Below are 12,208 nucleotides of genomic sequence, written 5' to 3' on the forward strand. Positions count from 1 at the left end.
CTCTCGATACGCGGAATCTTCAGTACTTTTCATTCAACTGTTGGCTCTTTTCACCAGCCCGATTGTCTCATTCTCCGAAACAGAATAGATGGTCATCGTCTGGTGTAGCGTTTTTGGATATTTCAAAAATAACAATCTTACGGAACTTTTTCATTTGTTGCTGCCTGAAAACTTATTTTGTTTATTATTGAATTGAAACGAAATTGAAGACCATAGAAACGGAAAGCTACTATGATAGAGAATCTTTAAATCGATTGCAGTGCCTCTGGTGGCGACATTGCCTAGCTCCCTAAGAGCTAAAAACGCTTTGCGAAAAATGAAAACCGAGTGTCCCGTCTGTTTATCTGTGGTTTCAGTATTTACTTGGGGAAAGGTCTGTAGAGTTGATCTTCGGCCCGAATCTGTTCCGAAAGATTTCGAAGTAATTTATCTATGAAATAGCTGATGAGCGAAAATTCGATTGCAATTTAAACTCTTAGCATTTGCAGTACCTTTTTTCCTGCAATGGACCTATTTACACAAAACCGATGTCAATATAAGACCCAAAATCCTATGTTATGAAAATCACTTCATGCATAAACTAGCACCGTTAGTCCAGGAAAAATATGACAGTTTTTTTCTTCATCGAAATGCTGCAGCTTTTTATATTTATTGTGACATGACATCAAAGGTAGACGGAGATTGCAGTGAAAATCTCAATTATTTATTTGGTGCCACTCTGGTGGTAATGTAATTACCATTTCTGGCTGTTTGTGCTCTCGGATTTTTTTTTCATGCGCTGTTGTAAATAACAACAAAAGTTCATTATGTGAAAACTGATGAAATTCGTTTTCTGGCGCCACCACCTTTGGCAAACCGGAAAAACACGAACCGTAGAGTCAGAGCCATTTCCAGAGCGCAAACCTGGCGCTATTCGGATAAAACATGTGCACGATGATGGCGACAGGCAGGTACTTCACGAAATATCTCGGATAAAAACTCATTTAAAATTCCATCAACTAAATCTGACTGGTGCTGGGAAGAAACACAAAAAATAAAAACTAAAATGAAAACACTTGACGCCGCAAACTGCTGCTGCCGTTGATGTTTGTTGTTGGCCAAAGAAAGGATGAAAAAGATCAACAAACTGGTTACGGTTATGGAGAGTCTAGTTTTGGAAAAAAAACAACCGACACACTCATTTGGATAGCTTTTCAGGCAGATTTTTGTTAAAAAAGATTAGGACGAGAGAAAAAACACTTCGATATTAGAAGAAAATGGTGTCGTTGCGGAGATATGTGTCAAAAATGTCTTCCTTTACAGCTACAATAAAAATAGTAGAAAAATATAGGATACAGAATACAGGATTGCGTACGAATAAATTGAGACCCTCACTTTAATCTCTAAAACTTATCAGACAAATGGAGCAAAATGTGACGTTATTTAGAAACTAAAAGTTCATGATCCCTTCCTGCATCGAAAGGTGAGGAATCCATATGAGTAAAACATATTTTTCGGCATAGTTTAAGAATCTTTGTAGTGCAATTCAAAACTCCTCGAAAATCTTAGAAATTCGAAAAGTTAAAGTTATTACTTCTGAGTTATGTTGAAATTTGATTTAAAATGATTCCAACAAAAAAAAAATCCAAGCTTCTATAATCTCCTAAAATTTCATTTTTTTTTTGAAATGTGTAACAAAGCAAGCCAGTAACTCATATAAAAAAAAATATATATGGCTGTTGATTTTGCTGCAGTCCACAATTTACGAATGTTGCCAAATTCAGTGTTATAATTCTTATCATAGTGTTCCTTTTTTTGTAGAGAGGGCAGCTTCGTTGAAATTTTAAGCTTTAAACGATAGGTTTTCGGACGAGCAAAACCTTTTTTTTAATAAAATTTTTTCAACCAATTTCCAGGAAAATTAGAAGGTAGAACATTATTTATCTATTGTTTCTATTTTTCAATTTACGTGGTGGAAATTAAACTCTTTTTATCGGGTTCGAGAATTCCCGACCTTATTTTATTCGTTTTCCGGGATAAGGGAATTTCTGAAGTTTATTGATTCCAGGGAATTTCTGGGATAGACTTTCTACTCACACACCCTACACATATGCTACGTACATTCAAAGTGATTAATCCGTAAACAAGAAAAAAAACGGATTTTAATCCATTGAGCGCATATTTACCAAAACAAGTTGGCGTGTGATTCCCCTCATGGGTTTTGATGTTTGTAAACAAAAAAAAAAACTGCAGATAACGTAGAGCTTCACAGATTTCACTATTGGTTATACCGTATCAATCCTTACAATTGAATCACTTTAGTTGAACAATCGTATGGCAGTAGTTTTTGTCCTCATTGGAACGGGGAACGTTAACGACCGATCGAAAAGATGAATCATGATTGATTAATTTTTTATGGTTTGAATATGAAATAAATTTGTATGTGAAACTGTTTAAAAACCTCAATTTGTACCTTTATATTTAAAGGACACTTGAAAACATAAATATTTTCAAACATCCAAAAAGTTTACCTTTTAGCAAGAGTTCTCATCAGCAACCACAGAATGCGAAATCTTGAGGAGTACAACTTTGCAGAAGATAGAATATGATTATTTTCAGTAGTTTTAGAGTTATTTGAGGTTAAGCTCTAGACTTTATATTCTACTAGCTGACCTGGTGTGCGTTGCAACATCTTCCAAAAATAATTGAAATTTCAAGAAATTATTAAAATTTTGTTTTTTTTTGTAGGTTTATGCAAAAAAACTTGTATGGAAGCCCCACTTTCCCCTTCTTATCCGCAAATGCTGGAAGGAGATAGGAATCCCATTTTTTCGTAATCAAAAACTCTCATATCAAATATAGTTATATTGGTTGATTTTTAAGCAATTCATCAACATTTATATGGAGCCCCCTCAACCCCTCCCCTCTTCACACGGCAAGGCAGAAGGGTCTACAAAATTCCATAGAACATTTCTGGTACTCAAATAGCTTCCCATGTCAAATGTGATTTTTTTTTGCTTAATTACTTCTATACCAAAAAAATTGGTATTGGACCCCCTCCTCATTTCTTATGTACTCACTGGAAAAAAGGGTGTTTCAAATAATCATGGAACCATTTCTCGTACTCAAATAATTTCCCATGTAATATTTGGTTCCATTTTTTTGATAAATTTTTGGTATATGCAAAATAACTTTATGTGAACTCCCCTCTTCCCTAACTTTATCACAAATTGAAAGAGAAAGAAGTCTCGAGTTAGCATTTAATTATTTATCGTATCCAAATGCCCTCCCATGTCAAATTTTTTTCCATTTGCTCGATTAAGTCTCGAGTCATGCGAAAAACTGGAGCCCCCATTTCTGCTTCCTATCACCCCACTGCACTGGAAGGAGACAGTAGTACCAAATATTCATAGAAACATTCCTTATAACTAATCAAATACCCTACCAAGCAAAATTCTATTTACTGGATACGTTCTCGAGTGATATAAAAAATGTATGAGTGCACCCTCCCACCTTTTAAAATTTCCCACAGGAAGAACAGAGGATTCTCAAAATATTATAGAGACATTTCTCGTATTCCTATACCTTTCCATACCAAATTTAGACCCATATGCTATATAAGTTTTCCAGTTACGCTGGAAAATGTAAAGGAGCCCTCTCCCCCTTTTCTATCCCTCCACAAAAAGAAGAGAAGGACATCAAATGTTTATAGAACCCTTTCTCGTACCCAAATACTCCATCAAGTCAAATTTGGTTTCATTTGCTCGAACAGTTCTTAAGTTATGCAATAAAAATGTATAGAAGACCACCCCCCTCCCTGTCTATATCCCCACTGAAAAGGGGGAAGGGTAAATAAAAATAACCATAAAACCATTTCTTGTGTTCCAAAACTCTCTCACGCGAAATTTGGTTCCAATATCTTGATTAATTTTCAAGTTATATGAAAAATCCCTCTTCCCATCATCCCACTGAGAGGAGGGAGGGGTACCTAATATTTATTGAAATATTACTTACTTACTTACTTAATGATCCCGCGCCGATCCTCCGGTGCATAGGGCCGTGGTAAAAGACCTCCACTGTTGACGATCCGGAGCCAGCGTCTTCACCTGGTCCCAGTCAAGATTCTCGTCGAGAGTTCGGATTTCAACGGCTAGGCTTCGCCGTCACGAGTTTCTGGGCCTGCCTCTTCTTCGATGACCTTCTGGATTCCTATCTAGCGGCTCTCTGCAAATCTCGTAGTCATCTTTTCGCAGCGTGTGCCCAATCCATCTCCACTTACGTTCCCGAATCTCGATTTCTAGCGCCCTTTGATGACACCGGCGATGTAGTTCCTCATTCGAGATCCAGTTGCCAGGCCACCAAGCGCGGATGATATTCCGCAGGCAGCGGTTTACAAATACTTGCAGTTTTCGCGTCGTTACCGCATATGTGCACCAAGTTTCGCACCCGTACAGCAATACGGATTTGACGTTTGAGTTGAAGATTCGGATTTTCGTTCGTAGAGAGATCTGGCGTGACCGCCAGATGTTTCGGAGACTCGCAAACGCAAATCGGGCCTTTCTGATCCGGGTTTCGACGTCTTTCCTCGTACCACCATCAAGCGTTATCTGGCTACCAAGATACTGGAAGCACTCCACTTCCTCAACTTGTTGCCCAGCTACCATGAAACTGTGTTGATCTCCATCGACTTTGTCTTTCCGACATTGACTTTGAGACCTGCTGCCTTGGAACTTTCGGTGAGGTCGTCGAGTTTGCTCTGCATATCCGGTTGCGTTTGGGCTAGCAAAACAATATCGTCAGCCAAGTCAAGGTCGTTCAGATGCTCCATTGTTGAAGGATTCCACGGCAATCCTCGGTTCGGTGCACAGTCAATCGATCCAGTCAGAATCTCATCCATTACGATTAGAAAAAGTAGCGGTGATAATAAACATCCTTGTCTCACTCCACCAGTTACCGGGATTGGTTCGGACAAGACACCGTCGTGCAAGACCTTGCACGAAAATGCCTCGTATTGTGCTTCGATGAGATGGACTAGTTTCTCTGGGACCCCTCGTCGCCTTAGAGCCGCCCAGATGTTTTAATGATTAGGTCGGTCAAATGCTTTTTCGAAATCAACGAACACCAGCAGAAGAGAGTCCTGGAATTCGTTGATTTGTTCCAGTATTATTCGTAGCGTTGTGATGTGGTCCACACATGATCGTCCGGATCGGAATCCAGCTTGTTGCCGTCGGAGTGTAGCGTCGATTTTCTACTTTGAGGGTTGTACAGATCAACGTTATGCCGCGCCAGTTACCGCACTCTGTCAGGTCTCCTTTCTTCGGGACCTTAACGAGGATACCCTGCATCCACTCGGCCGGGAATGTTGCAGTATCCCAGATGTCAGCGAAAAGACGGTGCAACATTTGTGCTGACAGGGCAGGGTCGGCTTTCAGCATTTCAGCAGGGATGCAATCGATCCCAGGTGCTTTGTTGGATTTCATGTTTTTGATTGCCGCTTCTATTTCAGCCAGCGCACAATGGGGAAAAAAGTGTACAAACCGCGAAGAAATTCAATATCTTTCGTGCTACATGACCAAAATCTATGGAAATATACTTTCCTTTTGTGAAAATTTCCGGAGAATCGATTGGACATAGTTTCAAACTCCGTACAAGCTTACGAACGGAGATATAGTGCCTTTTTAACCCCTTATTCCCCTATATTTTGTAAACATTCCAGAAAAACACTGATTCGAACCAGAGAATTTTGAACAAAAACAGACCTATCGTGTGTATTTTTTCTGAGGAATCGAATGAAGGCTTTTCTGGCCTCCGCACGCTTCAGAAAATGGAGTTATGGCTGTTTTTACCCTCAATTCCCCTATATTTTTCGATTATTTCAGAAAAAAGCAAATTCGAACTTGAAAATTTTGAACCAAATGGGTTGTATCTTGTGTGATTTTTTGCGAGAAATCGAATGAATGCTGTTTGAGCCCCCGCACGCTTTGGAAAATGAAGTTATGGCTGTTTTACCTTCAATTCCCCTACATTTTTCAAATTGTTAAGAAAACGCATGTTCGGACTTGAACATTTTGAATCTTTTGGGACGTATCTTGTGTGATTTTTTCCGAGGAACCCAATGGAGCCTGTTTGAGCCACCGCACGCTTTGGAAAATGGAGTTATGGCTGTTTTTACCCTCAATTCCCCTACAGTTTTCAATGGTTTAAGAAAAAATTATGTTCGGATTTGAAAATTTTGAACCAAATGGGTTGTATCTTATGTAATTTTTTCCAAGGAATGATTTCAGAAAAATGAAGGGGAATTGAGGGTAAAAACAGCCATAACTCACTATTTCAAAGCGTGCGGTGGCTCAAACAGGCTCCATTGGATTCCTCGGAAAAAATTGCATAAGATAAGTCTCATTTAGCTCAAAATTTTCAAGTCCGATCATGATTTTTCTGAACTTTTTGAAAAAATGAAAGGGAATTGAGGGTAAAACAGCCATTACTCCTGTATCCGATGTGTGCGGTGTGTCAAATAGGCTTCGTTGCATTCCCCGAAAAAAATCACACATGATACGTTCCATTTGGTTCAGAATTTTCGAGTCCGAACGTGCTTTTTCTGAGCTATTTGAAAAATGTAGGGAAATTGAGGGTAAAACAGCCATAACTTCTGTTTTTAATCCGTGCGGTGGCTCAAATAGGCTTCGTTGGATTCCTTGGAAAAAAAATACATGAGATACAACCCATTTGATTCAAAATTTTCAAGTCCAAACATGATTTTTTCTGAAACCATTGAAAACTGTAGGGGAATTGAGGGTAAAAACAGCCATAGCTCCATTTTCCAAAGCGTGCGGTGGCTCAAACAGGCTCCATTGGATTCCTCGGAAAAAATCACACAAGTCACGCCCCAAAAGATTCAAAGTTTTCAAGTCCGAACATACGTTTTCTTAACAATTTGAAAAACGTAGGGGAATTGAAGGTAAAACAGCCATAACTTCATTATCCGAAGCGTGCGGCGGCTCAAACAGCCTTCATTCGATTCCTCGGAAAAAACTCCACAAAATACTTTACTTTTGGTTCATAATTATCTGGTCTCAACATGCTTTTTTTGAGCTATTTCAAAAATGTTGGGCAATTGAGGGTAAAACAGCCATAACTCCTGTTCCTTATCCGTGCGGTCGCTCAAATAGGCTTCGTTGGGTTCCTCGGAAAAAATCACATAGGATTCACTCCATTTGGTTCAAATTTTTCAAGTCCGAACATGCTTTTTTCTTAAATTATTGAAAAATGTAGGGGAATTGAGGGTAAAAACAACCATAACTTCATTTTCCGAAGCGTGCGGTGGCTCAAACAGCCTATATTGGACTCCTCGGAAAAAATTACATAAGATACGTCCCAAAAAGTTACAAATTTTCAAGTCCGAACATGCTTTTTCTTAACAATTTGAAAAATTGAGGGGAATTGAAGGTAAAACAGCCATAACTCCATTTTCCAAAGCGTGCGGGGGCTCAAACAGCATTCATTCGCTTTCTCGCAAAAAATCACACAAAATACAACCCATTTGGTTCAAAATTTTCAAGTTCGAATTTGCTTTTTTCTGAAATAATTGAAAAATATAGGGGAATTGAGGGTAAAAACAGCCATAACTCCATTTTCTGAAGCGTGCGGAGGCCAGAAAAGCCTTCATTCGATTCCTCAGAAAAAATACACACGATAGGTCTGTTTTCGTTCAAAATTCTCTGGTTCGAATCAGTGTTTTTCTGGAATTTTTACAAAATATAGGGGAATTAGGGGCGCACTATATCTCCGTTCGTAAGCTTGTGCGGCGTTTGAAACTATGTCCAATCGATTCTCCGGAAATTTTCACAACAGGAAAGTATATTTCCATAGATTTTGGTCATGTAGCACGAAAATATTGAATTTCTTCGCGGTTTGTACACTTTTTTCCCCATTGTGCAGCGAGGGCGCTTCGGAGTTGACGCCATTTATGCGACTTACTGTTAGCGCTTCGAGCTGCGGGTTCTGTTGGCCATCGCTATTCGTGACTCGGAAGAGTTGTTCGAAGTGCTCAGTCCATGGTTCGAGCTGATCTGTTCGATCGGTCAATAGCTGATCTGTAACAATAACGGTCTTTCAGCGGCATTCTTGCATTAGTCCTTGCACCACTGAGGCGGCAAGAAATGTCATAAAGTTGAAATATTCCTCGTTCCCAAATATCACCCCATGCCAAATTTGATACCATTTGCTTGATTGGTTCTCGAGTTATGCAAAAAATGTCTTTTGTTTGGGAGGCCCCTCCCTCTCTTCATGAGAGGGAGGTTTTCAAGTGACGAAAATATTATAGTTTTTGAGCACCGAAAAATAAGCTGTTATGATTGTTAAATCATCTTCATCTATGATTTATCAGCCCATTCCACCCAAAAAGCTTTATGATCAATATAAAAATATCAATTTGACTTTTTCGTGGAGGAATTCAATTCACAAGAGACTATTTATTCACCGGCGATCAGACACCGGATGAGATCACAAATGAATTAAATTCTTTGTTAGGTTTTTCTCCAATTCAAGTAATTCAAATGAGGAAAAGAACCAACACGAATAATACCAGTAGTGTAGGTTTTGCTCCTGAACTTTATTTGATCCATTTTAAAAAGGATCAGGTTAATAATTTGAAAATTTTGGAAAAGGCTCGTCTTATGTTTCATTGTCGAGTAAAATTTGAACCTTTTCGTAAATCCCATATCAATTTTTTACAAAATATTACGCAATGTCGTCGTTGTCAAGCTTTTTGTCATGGCACTAAAAATTGTAGAATGAATGCCAGATGCATGTTTTGCGGCTCATTCGATCATGAAAAATCTAAATGCCTTTTTGGTGGTGATAAGCCAAAAACAGAATTTTTTAAGTGTGCTAATTGCGCAGGTAATCATTCCTCGAATTCTCTAGATTGTCCCGTTAGGGCAAAAATTGTTGCTTCTAGGAAAAACCCCAAAGTTTCCAGAAAAGTTTCTTCTCCTCCTTCCTCTTTTTCGTCTACACACGTCAGACCGGCAAACAACCTGCCTGTTCGCAGTCAGCCTCGGCCTACATTGGAATCACGGCTGGGTAATACCCGAAGTGATTTTAATGTTACCTGGGCTGATTCTGCGCCACAGACTCGTTGTTTATCGTTCTCAGAGGTGGTTGAAAATGGGTTGCCCTCTTCAGGTTTAACTAATAAAAATGGGAAAAAACCAAGTCTCAACGTTCATGCGAAGGCTTGGGAAAATCCCCGAAATTCAAATACTTTTTCTTCTCCTTCCTCTTCTGATTCTAACAATTTTGTTGATTTGGGTGAGATTACTGAGGAAAAATTAAAATTTTTGCATCAAAATTTATTGGAAATGATGCAACTTATGTTGAAAGCAAATTCAATGTTTGAAGCTTTCCAAACTTCTTTTAATTATGCTAACAAAATTATTATGACTTTACGATTCCCTCATGGATCCAAATAGATGTTTAAATATTATGAATTGGAACGCTAGATCTTTGCTGGCTAACCAGGACGAGTTCTTTTTATTTTTGAAAACTCAAAACATACATATTGCTGCCATCACTGAAACTTTTTTAAAGCCAGACAATAACTTGAAAAGCAAAGCTTTCTTTAAAATTTTACGAAATGATCGACTTGATCGACAAGGTGGGGGTGTAGCTATTGTCATCAATAGTCGTCTCAAATTTAGACTTCTTCCTTCTTTCAATACAAAAGTCTTAGAAACAATTGGAATTGAATTAGAAACTTCTATGGGGAAAATTATAATTGTTGCCGCATATTTGCCTTTTCAATGTAGCGGTGAACAGAAAAATTTTTTGAAGGGAGATTTACAAAAACTCACCAGAAATAAATCTAAATTTTTTATTATTGGTGACTTTAATGCAAAACACCGATCTTGGAATAATATTTCATCAAATTCAAATGGGAATATTTTGTTTAATGACTGCTCTGCAGGTTATTATACTGTTGAATATCCTAATGGGCATACTTGTTTCTCTTCAATTAGAAATCCCTCCACAATTGATTTGGTTCTAACGGATTTAGGCGAGCATTGTAGTCAATTAGTTACTCATGCGGACCTCGATTCAGACCACCTTCCAGTAACATTTTCTTTATCCCAAAGTCCCATTGAAAACCCTTTAAAATCAACTTTTAATTTTCAAAAGGCTAACTGGGAGCGATATACGAATTTTATTGAACGTAATTTAGATGTAAACGTTCCATTGAATTCAACAGAAGATATTGATTTGGCTGTAGAAAATTTGACAACTTCAATAGTCAATGCTAGAGCCGCTTCAATACCTAAAGTTAAACATAAATTTAATCAACCTTTAATTGATGATGATCTTCAGTTTTTGATACGACTGAAAAACATTCGTCGACGCCAATTTCGACGAACTAGGGATCCTTATTTGAAATTAATTTATTGCGACCTTCAAAAAGAGATCAAACGTCGTTTAAATTTCATTCGTAATGAAAATTTTGCTAAAGCAGTAGAGGACATAAAACCCTACTCAAAGCCATTTTGGAAATTAACTAAAAATCTAAAAAAGCCCCAGAAGCCAATTCCTACTTTGAAAGATGGGGATAAACTTCTTTTAACTAATTCAGAAAAGGCTCAAAAATTAGCCCAACAATTTGAGTCTGCTCATGATTTTAATTTAAACGTTGTAAGTCCAATTGATGCTCAAATTTCCCCTGGAATTTGATGATATTCTTTCTAAGCAAATTGTGTTTGAAAGTTCTTGTGAGACAAATATTGATGAACTTAAATTGATTTTCAAAAAATTTAAAAATATGAAAGCCCCGGGGGAAGATGGGATTTTCTATATTCTTATTAAAAAGTTGCCTGAAAGCACTTTAAATTTTTTAGTTAAAATCTTCAATAAATGTTTTCACTTGGCTTATTTTCCCAATAAATGGAAAAATGCCAAAGTAACTCCAATTTTGAAACCTGGAAAAAGTGCTTCAGAGCCTTCAAGTTATCGACCAATTAGTTTGCTTCCATCTTTAAGTAAACTATTTGAGAGAGTTATTTTGAATAGAATGATGATTCACATTAATCAGAATTCTATTTTCCCTGATGAACAATTTGGTTTTCGTCATGGACATTCTACTACACATCAACTTTTGAGTGTAACTAATATGATTAACGCTAGCAAATCTGAGGGTTATTCAACTGGTGTTGCTCTTCTTGATATTGAAAAAGCTTTTGACAGTGTTTGGCACAAAGGTTTAGTAGCTAAATTGACTCGATTTGATTTTCCTGTATATCTCACCAAAATTATTCAAAATTATTTGACTAGCCGAACTTTGCAAGTAAGCTATCAAAATTCATGCTCTGAAAGGATACCCATTAGAGCTGGTGTCCCTCAGGGTAGTATACTTGGGCCTATTTTATACAATATTTTTACTTCTGATCTTCCTGATGTCCCAGAAGGAAAAGGTAGAAGATTATTTGCTGACGATACTTTGCTTTCAGCCAAAGGTCGAAATTTACGGGTGGTACGCAGTAGATTGCAACAAAATTTAAATTCCTTTTTGAATTACTTGAAAATGTGGAAAATTTCTCCTAACGCTTCCAAAACTCAACTTATTTTATTTCCCCATAAGCCAAGAGCAAATTTTTTAAAACCTAATGAAAATCATTCCATAACTTTTAATGGGGTTTCTTTAGAATGGTCTGATCACGTGAAGTACTTGGGACTCACACTTGATCGGAATCTTTCTTTTAAGAATCACATTGAAGATATTCAATCTAAATGTAATAAATACACTAAATCTCTTTATTCTCTCATCAACAGGAAATCCCGACTTTGCCTGAAGAATAAGATGCTTATTTACAAGCAAGTCTTCCGACCAGCGATAATGTATGCAGTTCCGATTTGGTCTAGCTGCTGCGCGACGAGGAAGAAAGCCATCCAGAGGATTCAGAACAAGGTTCTGAAAATGATTTTGCGGCTTCCACCTTGGCACAGCACCGAAGATCTTCATCGGATTGCAGGCATTGAATCTATCGAAGAGATGGCCAACAAAATCATCTCCAACTTCAGAGGCAAATCGATGCAGTCTTCCATCGCAGAGATTCGCTCTCTCTACAATTAGTTTAATTTTAGGATAGCTTTAGTTTTTAGTTAAAAAAAATTTTTTTTTTCACTACAGGATGTTCTCCTTTATAAAAATGCTTGATTGTGCTCAGCAAATTTAAGTCGAATA

The sequence above is a fragment of the Uranotaenia lowii genome, chromosome 2 (assembly GCF_029784155.1).
Source record: "Uranotaenia lowii strain MFRU-FL chromosome 2, ASM2978415v1, whole genome shotgun sequence".
NCBI classification, from domain to species: Eukaryota; Metazoa; Arthropoda; class Insecta; order Diptera; family Culicidae; genus Uranotaenia; species Uranotaenia lowii.